Source organism: Protopterus annectens, chromosome 4.part0, assembly GCF_019279795.1.
Source record: "Protopterus annectens isolate FY-2018-M chromosome 4.part0, PAN1.0, whole genome shotgun sequence".
Classification (NCBI taxonomy): Eukaryota; Metazoa; Chordata; order Ceratodontiformes; family Protopteridae; genus Protopterus; species Protopterus annectens.
The window spans coordinates 607,087,120-607,103,536 of record NC_056733.1 but is presented as its reverse complement, the minus strand read 5'-3'; the positions used below and the strand labels follow the sequence as shown (position 1 = coordinate 607,103,536).

The 16,417-nt window shown below is 39.7% G+C and overlaps 1 protein-coding gene across 1 annotated transcript in view; it reads left to right on the top strand.

The window, feature by feature from the left end:
- Positions 1–16,417, top strand: part of DNAH10 (dynein axonemal heavy chain 10) — a 5,879,077-nt gene that overhangs the window by 2,496,570 nt on the left and 3,366,090 nt on the right. The window lies entirely within an intron of this gene.

Below are 16,417 nucleotides of genomic sequence, written 5' to 3'. Positions count from 1 at the left end.
GGGTAAAGTTAGCACTGAACCTATCTGCTAGGATGTTGGCAATATCAGTTGGTTCTGTATATTTAGTGCCATTATGCTGTAACTCAGAGCAGATCTGAGTGTTCCCATTTAGATTATTGACATAGCTATAGAATGCTTTGTGGTTGTCTTTAGAGTCAGTGGCAATTTTGTTTTCGTAACTAGCTTTGGAGGATTTTGAGGGATCTCAGCTTCTTAATGAGGATGACCAGGGAGTTCCTCCAGTCATGGGATTTTACTCTTTTGTGCAATAGTTTCTTTCTTCTGTTGTAGAGTTTGTTTATGGCAGAGAACCACCAGATTGGCTTCCTTTTTTTGGAGGATAACATCTTGGTTCTATTAGGGATAGCATGATCCATGCACTCGTGTAAGTGCTTATAAAGTGCATTTGTGTAGGATTCGGCAGTCATACCTCTATTGTCTGTCTGCATGGGTGTCATGAAGTTTGCCACTTCTGTCTTAAGTGTGAAGTTGGCTTTTGAGAAGTTTTTTACAATGGTTTCCCTAATTGCGGCTGGGGGTGGGATGTGTATGTCTAGGCTGATTAGCTTGTGGTCGGATCTGTCCAACGAGGAATTGACCTCTGGTGTGGAACACTGGTTTCCCATGTTGGTGATGACCAGGTCTAGGATATTGCTGCCCCTGGTGGGGGTGTGAATAATTTGATCCAAGGCATTGGAATTTATGAATTCTTGAAAACGTTGAGAAAAAGAGTTGGTAAATGAGTAGTTTTCCCAGTTAATGGTGAGGTAGTTGAAATTGCCCATTATTAGGGTGTTGGGTTGTACCCTAATACTTTCCAGTGTATCAAGAAATGAGGAGTGTGAATCCTGGGGCATGGTGGGGTGTCTGTAGCAAGCTACAATTTGGATTGCGGTCTTGCCCAGAGTTAGTTGCACTTGGATAATCTCGGATGCATTATCCTATGCAACTAGCCTGGAGGTGTGGATATCCTTAATGAATATGGACACGCCTCCGCCTTTAGTGCTTTTTTCTGGGTTAGGTGGCCGAAAGGTGTGCTATGAATTGAAGCCTGGTAATGCAGGGGTGCTCTCTGGAGCTTTGAACCAGGTCTCTGTCACTGCACAGATGTCAATGTTCTCCATTTTAAGGAGTGCCTCGAGTGAGTGCATTTTGAGGTTTAGACTTCTAGCATTGAGAAGCATTACCCTCAGATTTTGCTTGCTTGTACCTGTTATGGTGGTGAATTTGTCATTTGAACCTTGCCTAAAAAAGGCACTATAGGGGTGGCAAGAGCCTTAGCCAGTATCCGGAATCCTAAGGGCGACAGGTGCAGGCCATCTCTGGCAAAGCATCGTGGACTGTCGATCATGTCATCCCAGGCAGACAAATACTGGATCCCCTTAGAATGACACCAGAAGCTTAGCCAATTGTTGAAGTCACTCATTTTGTCCTTGTACTGTGGTATCATTCTGGGTGATGGCAGGATGCTACTCAGGGTTAGGGTCATACCTGCCTGGGATACAAGATCGGAGAGCTCCTCCATGTCTCTTTTCATGTAGTCCAGGGAGGTACGTCTCAGGTCATTCACACCAACATGGACAATGACAGTGTCATATTTGTACTTATTGTGGAGTGACCTGAGTTCATGCGTTATGTGGTGGATCCTGGCACCTGACAGGCAGCTGACAGTAATTTTCTCCTTGTTTAGTCTAGTGAGTGGAACATCAGTGTGCCTGACTATAGAGTCACCTATGACTAGAGTGTTGGGTACGTTGTTATGCCTTATGGGCTGTGGTTGAGTGGCACACTGAGTTTGTGGGCTATGTGTCATTTGGGTTGTGTTGGGGGTGGATTTTGCTTGCGTTTATGCTTTGGATGTCCCTGATGCTTGGGCAGGTTTTTATTGAGAGCCTCCATGAATGTAGGTGTGTGTTTTGTGTTTATATGTGTGTGTTTTGGTGGTGTAGGTTTTGAGGGACTATGTGATGAGTGTGGTGTGGCGCAAGTGTTTACCTTCTCCTCTTGACTGTCTAGTCCAGTCTTTGGTGGAGAGAGCTTTGCTTCCAGTTTGGCTATATAAGTGCATCTCTCACAGGTTGTAGTGTTGGGTGGTAGGAGGAGAGGGTTGTCTGTGTACATGAGGCAATTGCTGCATTTCCCCAAGATGCCCAGATTCATCAGGTAGAAAGGAGAAATCACTGGGAGCTGACCCTTAGACATGCCTGGATAAGTGCTTATTTATTAAGTACTAATAACTGCTTTCCACTAGACAAGTGAGGAAAATTGAGTGCTGTAGTAATTTGCAGCTTATGTAGTGCTTACATTGAGTTCTGAACAAGTGCTGAGTTCAAAGAAACAGATTTGAGTGTTGAAACTCGAAAACTGGCTAGTTATAAGAAACAAAAAAACTAAGCTAGAAGGCTTCCCTCCAACACAGAAGGGCTTGGGGGCTCAGAAGCCTACAAACAGTCTATACCACTTAACAGGAAAGGCAGGAAACAAGCTTAATTTTTTTTCTGTTTCCCAGATGCTCTCTTTGTACACAGTAGGAGTGCCTGAAATCAGAATATGATCTCACTGCACTCAGTTGAGTGAGCAAATGAGATGGGCCCAGAAGGAGTATCCAAACACAAATTTACAAGAGGGGTGGGCATTTTCAAGGCTACTAAGATTAACACCAAAACAAAAACAGGGAGGGTGGGTGAGACTAACTGAAGATCAGAGTCAAAACTTCCAGTTCAGTTAATATTCCTGCAACACAGTTAAATCAATTTAAATACTGTATTATTTGAAAAAAGTGCAGATAAAGGTACTTAAATTCTCTTATACGTCCAGTTGAATACAGCTAGATCTTAGCCTGCCAAAGCTGAGGTTTTAAGCAGAAAATATGTCAAACAGTACCACTTAAATAGGCAAGGACAGGAACTCAAAGAATGTGGGTACCCCACACCTGCAATTACTAACAATTAATAAAATTCAAGCAAGCACTGACTGAAGAGCAGAGTAAAACTTCCATTTCAGTTAATATTCCTGCAACACATTTAAATCAATTTAAATACTGTATTATTTGTAGTATATAATATAAGTATGTAATACTTATATTAATATAATATATATGTAATACTTATATATTATATAAGTAATATTATATACTATAATATGTGTAATACTTATATTAATAAGTATGTAGTAAGTAAGAATGTAATATAAGTATGTAATACTGTAGTATTTTCTTTTCTGTTATTAGTTAGTAGTAAGTAAGAATGTAATATAAGTATGTAATACTGTAGTATTTTCTTTTCTGTTATTATATGTTGGCCTGTGTTTAAGTGATAAATTAATCTTTTAAGTGATAAATTAATAAAGGTGTTTAAAAAATGCTGGGTAATTGTAGATAGGAGCGCAAGTGATGTGCGCTGTATCTTTAAGAAGCGTGGCAAGGCTTTACGTGCACATCCCAGACACGTGCACTCCATGGGCCCATTTTGTAAGAGCAGTCACAGTGATAGCATGCATGAACGCAGTTGTTAGTTTGTACATAAGTTAAAATAAAGCTGCTTGAACAGAACCCACGAAGACTCTCCTATTGTATCCAGAATGGGAGAACGACATGGTGTCATAGCCAGGATGGAAGAGAATAAAATCCAGGGCCATGAGGTGCAGATACGACAGTAAAGGTAAAACTGTGAGAAAAGAACACAGAGCCAGAAAACAATCAAAGGTAATGAAAAGTAACACAAATTGTTTACTTGATAGAAAAGAAAGGGCATTACAAGAGCACAAACTGCACTATTAAGCAAGCAAAAGGCACAAAATGTTTAACTAAAAGGAGATGTTTAAAATAAATGTATTTTATGGAACGATTAACAGTAAAGCTAAACAAGCATGTTTAAACGAACATGTATAAAGCAAAATCAGTGTGTTTCAAGCAAAACTGGGCATGTTTAGAGTAAAACGAGTACAAGAAAAGTACATTGGGCATGAAAAGGGTTTAAACAAGAAAAACAAATATAATAAGGGCAAAAAGGGCACATTAAGCAGAAATAAAGGAAGACAACTGCATGTATTTTGGCAAATTGCTATGTTTTGGCATAAATGTGACTTTGTACTGTATCAAGAGCATAACTAAAGTTATTTGAAGTATCTTAGAGTATGTAAAAGTGCTTGCAGTGTGTGCTTATTACTGTGAATGTATTTGAAAAGTTTACTATGTGCAAAGTGCAACTATTTTGTGAAATACAAAGTATAGCCATTTCAAAAAGTTGCTTGTGCTGGGTATGTCTCTTTGCAAATTGACGCCATTATAGAGTGTTTCTTGCACTTTAGAGAATTGCCTAGCAAGGTACTACCATTTTGGGGACATTTCAGTGTGCTGTATGCAGTTATTCGCAAAGTGCAATTACTTCAAAAAGTTATTAAGATTAAGGCAAGAGATGTCCAATTTATTTGCTTTGTGCAGTTATTTGATATGTTTCTTACAGTGGTAAGAGGTGATTTCTTGCAAAAGGCAGCATTACAAGAGTATTACAGTGCCTCAGAGTTATTCAGTCACATTGTAAAGTTGTTTGACATGTTTCTTAAAATATTCATAAATGAATTTGGCAGAATGATGGTAAATGACTTTAGCATTTAGCCTTTCAAGTGATATTAGAAGAGTATTAAGTTCCCGAGAAGTTTATTTCACAAAGTCCAGTTATTCAGTGGTATTATTTCGAGAAGCCCAAAAGGTATAAATCCAGAAGCACAAAGGCATTGGACAAAGTTACAAATGCTGGCATAAGCTTCTGGCATATGTGTATGTTTGTGCTTATTTGCAAAACCCATCACTGTTATGTGTTAATATGGCAGAGTTTGAAAGCTCCTACCACTTGTATTTGATCAGAATATTGCAGAAAACTGAAGAATATTTGAGCAAGAGTATGATATTTTTATACAAGCTGCTTATGCAGATAGAGGTGCATGTACCAGGGCAGTCATTTTGCTAAACCTACCTGGGTCAGAGGCAATAGAAAGAGAGCTTTCATTTGTGTATTCACCTGCAGTATATGAGGGAGAAAGTGAAAACCTTCATATTGTTGTGCAAGCTGAATCAAGGGTGTTTGAAGCGCAAGTTCAGAAAAATGAGTAACTCCCTGACAAATATTACACTAGAGAAGCATTTGTTTTACATGAGAGATCAGAAACCAGAGGAAACATTTGCAGCTTGTATTAACTGACCTGAGAAACAGAGCTAAGATGTGTCAGTTTGGTGACTTAAAAGATGAGCTGATAAAGGACAAGCTTGTGTGTGGTATTAACAGTGCTGCCGTAAGAAAGATTTTACTTCGTGACAGTGATTTAACGTTGAGCAAAGCCATAGAGATTTGTCAGGTCCATGAGGTGACATAAAAACACACAAGCATGCTTGCGAATGACAGGGGCATGGTTTCAGTTGGCTCTAGATCAAATGTAAACAGCATGCAACACATGGCAAGCAAAAGCAGGCCCAAGCACGTGGCAGCTACTGGGTTCCAAGGAAGATGTGCAGCTTTCCAACAAATTCTAAAAAGGAAGCAAGTTCCAGCTCAGTGCAATACAAGCATGAATCAGCAAAACCCAAATCTAACTTTATTGTTAACTGTTGCAATTGTGGTGCAAATCACGAATCTAAAAGAGAGAAGTGCTTAGCATTTGGTCAGCAATGTCTTAAGTATAAAAAATGGAACCACTTCCAAACGTTTTGTAAATCGAGTAACCCTCATGCAGTTGTAAAGAAAGATCACACAAAAAAGCAAGTCAGTCAAGCAGAGTCGAATCAGTCAGCTTTACATGTGGATGGTGTATCTGTGCTTGATGAAAGAGTTGATGCAGTGAATTTATAAGCAAGGAGTGAAGTATTTTCTACTGTCCGGGTTAATTAAAAATCCACAGAGCTTAAAGTAGACAGTGGTTCAAAGTGTAATGTTATATCAGCAGACACATTTGCTAAAGTGAGAACTAATGAACAACTCGGTGTAGCCAGTAGTGCGAGACTTGTTGCTTATGGAGCTGAAGAAATTCAGACTGAAAGTTCAATGATGTTTTCATGTTATTTGGCATATAACTGTTACAACTTGTTATTCTATATAGTCAGAAGGCCAGTGGACTCTTTACTGGGTCTCAAAGATAGTCTGTGAATGAATCTTCTTTCTTTTGCTAAAGAAGTTCATCATGTTATATTCCATGAAGTTAGACCTAGAGGTCACTCCAGTAGTCAGACCAGCAAGGAGAGTTCCGATAGCTATGCAGAATAAAGTTAAAGCTCAGTTGGATAAAATGGTGCAGCAAGGTGTGATTTGTGCAGTCACAGGACCAATTGAATGGGTGTGTAGTCCATGGTAGCCACTCACAAACATGGGTTAGACTAAATCAGAATATGTATTGACCCTAGAGATCTGAACAAAGCATTGAAGACACTGTATCATCTGATGTGCACAGTCGAGGAAATTGCAGTTCTAATAACGAATGCCACTGTTTTCTCTGTCTTGGATGCAAAGAGTTCATTTTGGCAAGTGATGCTTGATCACACATCTTCATTTCTAACTACTTTTGATACTCTGTTTGGCAGATATAGATTCCTAAGGATGCCATTTGGAATAACTTCTGGAAGTGAAGTCTTTCAGTGTGCAGTGGAGCAAATTTTATTTCTGGTTATCATTATGCCATAACAGTAGAGGATTTATTTGTTGGAGGCAGTGGTGAAGGAGAGAATGACAGAAACCTAAAGAAAGTTCTAGAGAGAGCATGTGAGGTAAACTTGAAGCTCAATCCACCGAAGTGTAAATTCAGACTTACAGAAGTTACCTACGTTGGTCACAAGTACAGGCTTGAGACCAGACCCGACCAAGCAAACTGCTATTTTGAAATGTCAGCACCTGATAATGTACAAGCTTTACAACGTTTTCTAGGCATGGTCAACTATTTAGGCATGTTTATACTAGACTTCATTGAGTTGACAGCATCTTTAAGAGAGCTAACATGCAAAAATGTTGCATGGTCATGGTTGGAACATCACCAGAAGGCATTTGAAGACCTTAAGCAGAACATTGTCACCCCGCCTACATTAAGATACTATGATGTGAACAAACCAGTTTCTCTTTCCTGTATTGCTTCAAAATTTGGTCTCTGCGCAGTCATACTTCAAGAGGGCAGACCAGTAGCCTATGCATCTAGAACACTTACCCAGACTGAGATGCAGTATGCTCAGATTGAGAAAGAGCTTTTGACAATGGTATTTGCATGTTCAAAGTTTCATGATTGTATTTATGGTCGAGCTGTTCAGATGCTCAAATTGCAAAAGTACAATTTCAAAATAGTCTACGCAAAAGGCAAATTGCTTTATCTGGCTGATACCTTATCCAGATCACCCAGAAATACCACAGAACAGCCTGACACAGAGAACTTTGACTTTAATGTGATATCCTTGCATAATTTTTCCACCACTAGACTTGATGAGTTAAGAGATCACACTCAGACTAATCCAATTTTACAGAAGCTCAATCACTACATTAATGTTGGATGGCCATCAAAGCAATCTAGTATACCACCTGAAGTGCAAACCTACTTTCCTTACAGAGATGAATTGTTGATGGAAGATGGCATTATTTTCTAAGGTTCTAAACTTGTTGTTTCTGCTACCTTACAACAAAAGTGTATTCAGATTTTGCATTGCGGTCACCCAGGATCCACATCCACTAAGAGAAGAGCCAGAGAATTAGTGTTTTGGCCTTTCTTACCAAAAGACATTGATAAAGTACTTTCTTCTTGTTCAGTATGCCATAGTATTAGACCGCATTTGCAAAGAGAACCACTTCAGCTAAGTCCACTTTTATGACTCCCTTGGTCAATCATTTCAACTGATATCTTTGAGTGGAACAATCAACACTATTTAGTTTTAGTAGGCTCTTATTCAAATTGGTTTGAGATTGATCTACTACTTTACTTCCACTGCTGTTATTACTAAGATGAAATGTCATTTCTCAGTTCATGGTAGTCCACACAAAGTTCTTTCTGACAATGCTACTCAGTTTACTAGCCAGTTGTTTTAAAAATTTGCAAAAGAATGGAACTTTGTACATGTCACCTCAGTCCAATGGTCTAGCAGAATTTGTAGTGCAGAGTGCAAAGCAATTACTTTAAAGGTCAAAGCGTGACATTACCAGTGTGTTCTTGAATTTCCTAAATCTCAAAAAGATACCCTGTGACGATATTCCTGGTTCACCTGCTCAAAGACTACTTTCCAGGCAAACTATTTGTTTAAGAAGTGTAATATCCAGATATCTAGTAATGACCGATCGAGCAGATTACTTTGTCCATTGAGGGATGGAGCGACGGTAAGAATCCAGACAACGAAAGGTTTTGATCGAATAGGACAGATTACAGGCATCTGTGCCAAACCATGATCTTACCTGGTAGACTCCAACGGTGTGGAATATAGGAGGAATTGTAGACATCATCTTATCATCTTCCTGTACCAGAATCATCATCACCATCACAACATAGTTTCTGTGATGCAGACTTCAAATCTGAGAGTGAATCAGACACTATTCTTATACCAGAATGTGTTCAAAATTCTGATTCCATTCCAGAAAGTGATCACAACATTCCACAGATCAAACATTTTGCAAAGAGGTTCCGTTGCTAAATCTCATTCACCGTTTTATATCACACAGTATAGACAAGTATCAAAGCCTAGTGTGAAATACGTAGCAATGTGGACTTGATTGTATATATCTCTGTTTTTAGCATTGTATAATGCACGAAAAAGAATTACTTGTAATTTCTGCATGTCAGTAGACTCATAGCATTTTATGATCTTTCTCAGAGGGAGGATGTAGATCGGAGTGCAAATGATGTGTGCTGTATCTTTATGAAGCGTGTCCAGGCTTTACATGCACATATAAAATCCCAGACACATGCACTTTGTGGGGCTATTTTGTAAGAGCAGTCACAGTGATAACATGCATGAATGCAGTTGTTAGTCTGTATATAAGCTAAAGTCTGTAACCTTAAGTAATTATGTGTTTGTATAAAATAAAGCTGCTTGAACAGAACCCACAAAGACTCTTCTATTGTATCCAGAATGGGAGAGTGACAGTGATGAAGTAGAAATCAGACAATTGTGCTTTTCCACCTGCCTGTTAAAAAGAGAGGAATTCAAGAACGGATAGTGGCTATTATTTGAAAGTTAATAGAGGAGATATAATTTTTTTAGAAGGGATAGCTAGTGAGTGGGATAAAATGAAAATGGAGTTGAAAAATTTGAAATAAAACAGAATGAGATATTATTACAAAGTAGTAGAAATTATTGAGACGGTCTGACAAAGGTTAAAGTATTGCAGAATAAGGAGAATCTCACAGAAAAAGAAGAGTGCTAAAGAGAAAGTATTTGAATAATATACATAAGTTTAGAAAGATTGCTTTTAAGCAACTATTTTTATAACAATTCCAAACATTTACCACAATGACTTAGGCAACATAATATAGAAACAGTTGTTGCCAAAGTTATGACAAAAAAAACAACCTGAGATCCTATAGCAATATTAGAGATATTTCAGAATTTTTATGAAAATTTGTATAATGCAAAGGATTGTGGAAATATTTTTGGAAGTCTTAATTAAGCAAAGGTTAGAGGAAGATGAGGCTCAACAACTGATAGTTAAATAGGAGGATATGAGTTGAAAATAGGGGTTGTATAATTAATTGACTGGGAGGTCTCCAGGAACAGATGGTATTCCTGTGAATGTTTGGAAGTTAGAAGGGAAGAATGTGAAAAAGATCTGGCAGATTTTGTTTAATAGTATTGTAAATGGAGTGGAAGCACCAATGTATTGGAAGAAAGCTGTGGTGGCTGTATTATTCAAAGAGGCAAAGACCCATCAGAAACAGCTTCAAGTAGACCCATTTCAGTTTTAAACCATGATTATAAAGAGATATGATGTATATTTTCAACTGATTCAACATATGGGTTGTCTGATTTGATTGGCTTTGACCTCAGCACCATCTCTAAAGTTCCACAGATCCAGGGCTCTTACTCCTCCCCTACCCACAGTACCTCAGATCTCATTTGCCACCTGAAGGTTCAGATGTGGTTTTCAGATGTTTTCAGATGAAGGTTCTTGATTTATGTAGTGTATTTTTTTTTGGATATCCTCTCCTACTTCAAGACTAGTCTCTTCAATTTCTTTGTTGTTCTCTTTTTTGGGATGTATTTGTAAGGAAAAAAGATAGTTCTTAGTTATTGCGTCAGGTTTAGGCCTTTAGATAGTGTTTGCTTTCTTCTCCTTGTGATACTTTTTGTCCTTGTAGGTCACTAGCTTTCTTCAATTTTTTTTCTTGTGTGTGTGTGTGTGTGTGTGTGTGTGTGTGTGTGTGTGTGTGTGTGTGTGTGTGTGTGTGTGTGTGTGTGTGTGTGTGTGTGTCTTTGTATGCTGTTAACTAGGGTCTTTTTGGTATTTTTTGGGTAAGATGTCTGCTGGACAGGGGTTTAAGAAATGTGCTGAGTGCGGGCAAAGAATCCCCCCTCAAGTTCGACATTCATTATGTGTCTACTGTTTGGGTGCTGCTCATATTTATACTGATTGTGGTGCTTGGCAATAGGGCCCTTCAAACTTGAAGGGAAAGCTAATAGTCAGTGGTCTTCTCCCTCCTCATATAGGGTCTTCCCTTCCTTCTGCATCATTATCATTCACTCCTGCCTCATCTCCATCCAAGAAGCAGAACAAATGCTAAGCAAAGGAAAATGTCAAGTGTAGTGAGAAAAACAGCCTAGAGAAAGGGAACAGAGACAGAGAGAAAGGAAAATAAAAAGAAAAGCTTGTCAAATCCAAGCAGTCATCTCTGGCTCTCATTGTTTCTGCCAGTCTGGATCCTGAAGTTCCAAGGAGGTCAGATCCGTTAGTACCTCTGAGCTGAACATGTTCTCCTCCGCTTCAGTTTTTATCTGATCCTGTAAGTCCAAGGTTGCATTCTCCTATTCTGCAGGAGAAATGATTTTCAAGACCACCCTTGGTGGTGTTCTCAGTTATCCTGAAGCCTTACCAAGCAAGATGTTCATATTTATGATGAGCAAGTTCTTGAGAACACCTATTCAGCTTGAGGTTTTGTCAGTGCTGTAAGCTTTGAATGTACTAAGTACTGGTTCAACAACACCTCCTCTTCTATCTTTGGTGCCAGTCTGCACATCAGATCTGGCTAGCCTGGATCCCACCTGTCCCAGTGTGCCTCTGTCAGAGCTGAAGTTTTTTGCTACTTCTAATTTGATGGTATCCCTGTCTCTTTTTAATTCGAGATGTTCTGATCAGGAAGAGTCTCATAACCCAAAGCACTAGTGCCAGGACTTGAGGTGATGGGTTGACTTCAGAATTATCAGAGCCATCTCTCCCTCTCAGGGCATTAGCCCTTGACAACTCAGGTCTGAGATCAGTCTCAGGGCTGAAGACTTTTGAAATTGAGGAGTTCCTTTCTACTTCAGGCAGGAGGCAATCCCCTTGGGAATGATGGCAGCTTCAGCTTTTGAGGCCTTTTGAAAGGGGTTGGCTATGGAAGAGAAAAGGTATTACCAGTCAGCTCATGTCCAACCCAACCTTAAGAGGATTTTGCTTCTTCTTCTCTTTGTTCTATCCGACAGGGAGAGTCAGAGCCATAGGCTTCTGAAACAGCTCACTGCATGAGTTTCCAGTCTAATTCTGACCCCTCTGACTACCCAACAGTTCAGGTTCATAGAAAACAGATGTGCAAATGGAAACATATAGACTCATACCCAGAGTCATTCAGAGAAGACACAGCTGTGGATGAAGGTGAAGGCTCCCTTAGATCCCTCTCAGACGATGTCACCTTCGGTAAGATCCTAGAATTGATGAAACAATGATGGTACACAGATGACCATTCACAGGACAAGACCATGTTCTTGGAGGCCTTTGGTGCTGGCTCAACTTCATCCTTGGTAGTACTACACATTGATCCCTTGATTGATCTTATGGCTCAGCACACTTACTAGGAGTCTACAAGATAGAAAAACCCTCTCTGACATATGAATTTGTTTTTCCACCCCTCAAAGGGACATTCTCTGGGAATCAGAGTGGTGGCAAGAAGATGTAGTTTTGCAAATTACAGGGTTATTATCATGACACTTCTGGGGACAGACCCCTTCGTGGCAGGGGAAGAGGCAACTCTAACTGATGTCATCCAAGAAGCAGAGGTGGCTCACATAATCAGTGCTTTCATGATCCCTTTACTGAAAAGCCTTGACAGTGCTCTTGAAAGGTTGCCTGGCTGCTACGTTCTAGAGGTAGTCAGGGGTCACTTATCCATACTCTCACAAGTCTGGCAAAACACAAAAACAAATTACTGGGTGCTAAACATAATTTCCAGAGGCTACTCAGTTCCCCCTTTAATTTTCCCCAGTAAGAAACCTTGTTGATGTATCACCCAGTTAGTTGGATTTGGCAGCAGCAGAAATTTCCAAGCTGCTCAAAAAGGGAGTCATCCAACCCATCCCCAAAGACCAGTTAGCATCTGGAGTCTATTCAAGGTTCTTTTTGATACCCAAAAAGATAGGGGGTGTCATACCCATTCTAGATCTGAGTAATTTAAACCAGTGTATAAAAACAGCAAAATTCCAGATGGTCACCATCCAGTCATTATTGTGTCTTCTGAGGCTGGAAGATTGGATGTGCTGAGTAGATCTCCAGGACACACAGTATCATATAAATATGGAGAGGTGTTCCAGGTTGAGTTCTCCATTTCCAGCTGGAAGACAATCTTTAACAGTTCAGAGAACTGTCTTTCAATCTCACCATAGTTCCCAGGATGTTTAGTGCAAGATAATGGCAGTGATTACAGTTAATTTATGTCTGCAGGGGTTCTGCATTTTCCCATATTTCAATGATTGGCTCCTCATTGCTACCTCCAAGCATTTTCTGTTACATCATCTGGACCTTGTGTTCCATCAGATGTAAAGCCTAAGCATCTTGAAAAATGTCCCCAGAGTCACCTGGTCCCATCACAACATATAGAATTTAGTGGATGCCACTTGGACTTAGTGATACAGATTGCCCCAATCCAGCATATTCTCCCTATGTCTGCTAGCTACACAGGTATTTCAGTATCCTTCACCCTCATCAGGGTTAATTCTATGGCTGTTAGGCCTTATGGCCTCCACTAGTTTTACTAGTCCCTCTAGCCAGATTCTACATGAGGGTTCTTAATGGACTCTTTCTGTGCAGTGGTCTCAGAACATTCCTCCATTACATGCCAAAGTTCCCATTATTCAAATGTGCAGAGATAGTGTCTGTTGGTGGATGACATCTCTGTCAGCAATGCAAGGTCATCCCTTCCACATGGGTCAGCTTTCTTAACCATGGATCCCTCCCTTCCTGTGTGTGTGGGGGAGCATTTTGAAGGAGGAGCAGTCCAGGATTCTTGTTCACATATGGAGGCCAATCTTCACATCAACATATTTGAGCTAAGAGCTGTCCTCCTAGTGTTGCAACCATTTCAAGATGTTCTCTCCAAAAGTATGATTTCCATATAGACAGACAACATGGCAGTAGTCTGGTACATCAACAAACAGGGAGGAACTCACTTGTACCCTCTTTCTCTCAAGAATCCATGAGAGTATGGAAATGGGCAATGTCTTTGCGCTGATTTCTGATAGCAACACACATCACAGAGACATCAGTGTACTAGCAGAAAAATTGAGCAGAACTTTCTTAATGCCGCATTAGTGGTCCTTCAGTACAACAGTGACAGCTATGATTATCCATTGTTGGGGCCAAGCATGCTTTGACCTTTTTGCATGCTACCTGAACAATAAATGCAGCAATTACTTTGCCCTGCTGTCTCCACAGGGATAGTCACCGAGGGATGCTGTAGTCTACAATTGGCTCCCAGGTCTCCTTTATGCATTTCACTCGTTGCCCCTGATGAACAGGTTTATCCAGAAGGCAAGCAGGTGCAAGGTCAGAGTGATCCTCATTGATCCCTTCTGGTCCCAACAAGCATGGTTCCTGTTCCTGTGGCCTCTCCTAGTACATTCTACACTGGTGTTGGATCAGCATGCAAATCTTCTGAATCATCCTACTGTATTGCCTCCTGCAGACCAGAAATCCATTAAACTAACTACTTAGTTCATCCAGTTCTGACCATAGCCAGAGATACCAGACTTCCAACATCAATTGTTAAGATTATCTCAGCATCCAAAAGTAATCCAAGGAAAGGTTTATCATAGCAGATGGAAAATATTTTCCATCTGGGCTATGTCTAAAGGAATCAATCCTGTATCTACTCCCATCCCTTCTATACTAGAGCTTCTGTCTGAACTTTTTCCACTATCACCGTACAAATAACTGCAATTTCAAATTACCACATTGGTCAGAATGACACCTCCATAGCATCTTTAAAAATCTGTAAAGCTTTTTTGAGAGGAATGTTCCTTCTGTGACTGCCAATCAGAGAACCATTACCTCCATGTGATATTACAATTTTGCTCCAAGGACTAACTCAGCCCCCTTTGAACTAAAAGCTTTAGCAGATTTGGAGTTCCTCTCTTGAAAGACAATTTTTCTTGTGGCTGTTAACATCAGTAAGATAAATTTCAGAGTTACAGGCCCTTTCTTACAACCCCCCTTACCTGGTTTTCCACAAAGGCAGACTTTCCTTGAGGACTAATGCATCTTTTCCTTCCTAAGATAGCACCCAAGGCAAATTAAACCAATCCACCAACCTATCAGTGTTTTCTCAAAGATTCTCCAACAAAGGTCAGTATACTCTGCATATGCTGGATGCTCATCGTCAACTCAGATTTTAGCTCCAAAGAACAAAACACACAGGAAATCTGACCAATTGTTTATTGTATATTTTATACCTAAATTGGGCAAAGCATTTTCTAAAGTTATTCTTTCAAGATGGTCATCAGATTGTATTTTTTTTGTATATACTAAAAAGGGCTTATTCCTGCAATCAAAGCCCAAAGCTCATTCCACAAGAGCAATAGCTACTTCAACAGCATTCATGAAAAGACTCCTCATTTATGATATTTGTGCTGCTGCAGCAGTTCACACCTTTGTGTCTCTTTATAAATTGGATTTGCAGTCCAGATCACAATCCTCCTTTGGTTCCACCATTCTCAGGAATGTCCTTCCTTGATGCCACCCAGGTAGAAACAGCTTGAGAATATGTCCCATACATTGAATTGGATGAAAGTAGAAATATCGGATGCAAAAGTTATATACTTACCATGTCATCTGATTTTCTTCTGGTTCAACCCACCATCCCTCATGCCCCCTTCCAAATTCTTATCTATTGGCTTCTGGTGATTGAATGCTTCTCGTGTAGATTCTGTTTGTGAACATTCCTATAAGACTGTCCTTCCTTCCTAAATGTTTCTTGTTAAGTTAGTAATCAGTTTTTAAAAAAGGTTGCTATATCTCTAAATTTCTAACTGGTGGGGGTAAACTCGATGTGAAGTAATAAGGCAGAGTGCATGGGGGATTATGGGTAAGGGAAGAGTCAGAGCCCAGGATCCATGAAGCTTCAGAGATGATACTGAGGTCAGATCTAATCGGATCCAACAACCTATACTTTAAACTGAATGAAAATCAGAGAACACAAATCTGTCATTTTCATTTTATGTCTGTACTAACTAAAAGAATGGCAACGATATTACCAAAATTGATAGATATGGATCAATGTGGTTTTGTGGAGGTAAACATTTGACAACTTTAACTGAACATTGATGATCCAGAGGGAAACAGAATGTACGAAAATACCACTGATACAGAGAAAGCATTCAGTAGCATAAGCTGTGATTTTATAAGTAGGGCAGTGGAAGCGTTTGCATTCCCTGATACAATAATAAGGTTAGTTAGGAGGATATATGAAGGCTCAGATGCAGGAATTGAAGTATTTGAACAGAGGAACCAGAGTGGTCTCCTCTTTCCCCTTTGTTATTTGCTTTATATTCAGAGACATTGCCAAAGAAAATAAGGGATTTAGCAATTCAAGGATACATTTGGTATGGTAGTCATGAAAAGCTGGCGTTATCTGCAGATGGCATGGTTTTATACATAATAAATTTAGAAATGTATGATGTTATGTTGTCCCTGTCTCGCCTTCCTTCTTGTTGATTGGGTTTGGAGCCAGTCCTCGGCTCCGACTCACCTGTACTTTAAAGCTCGAGAGCTTCCATTGGCTCAAGGCTAGAATCTATCCCATCATGCCTAGTGCTAGTTTCCCAGATCTCGTTTGCTGCTTGAAGCTTCGAGATTGCTGGAGACTGGCTCAGGCTAAGTTTTTGATTTTTCTTATTATATTCTATACTAAAATCTTAACTTTTTTTCAGGAAATCTTTCTATAGATTAGTAGTAGTTTTTTTAGGATCCCTATCTCCATTTTCTAGTTGTTGTTGTTGTTGTTT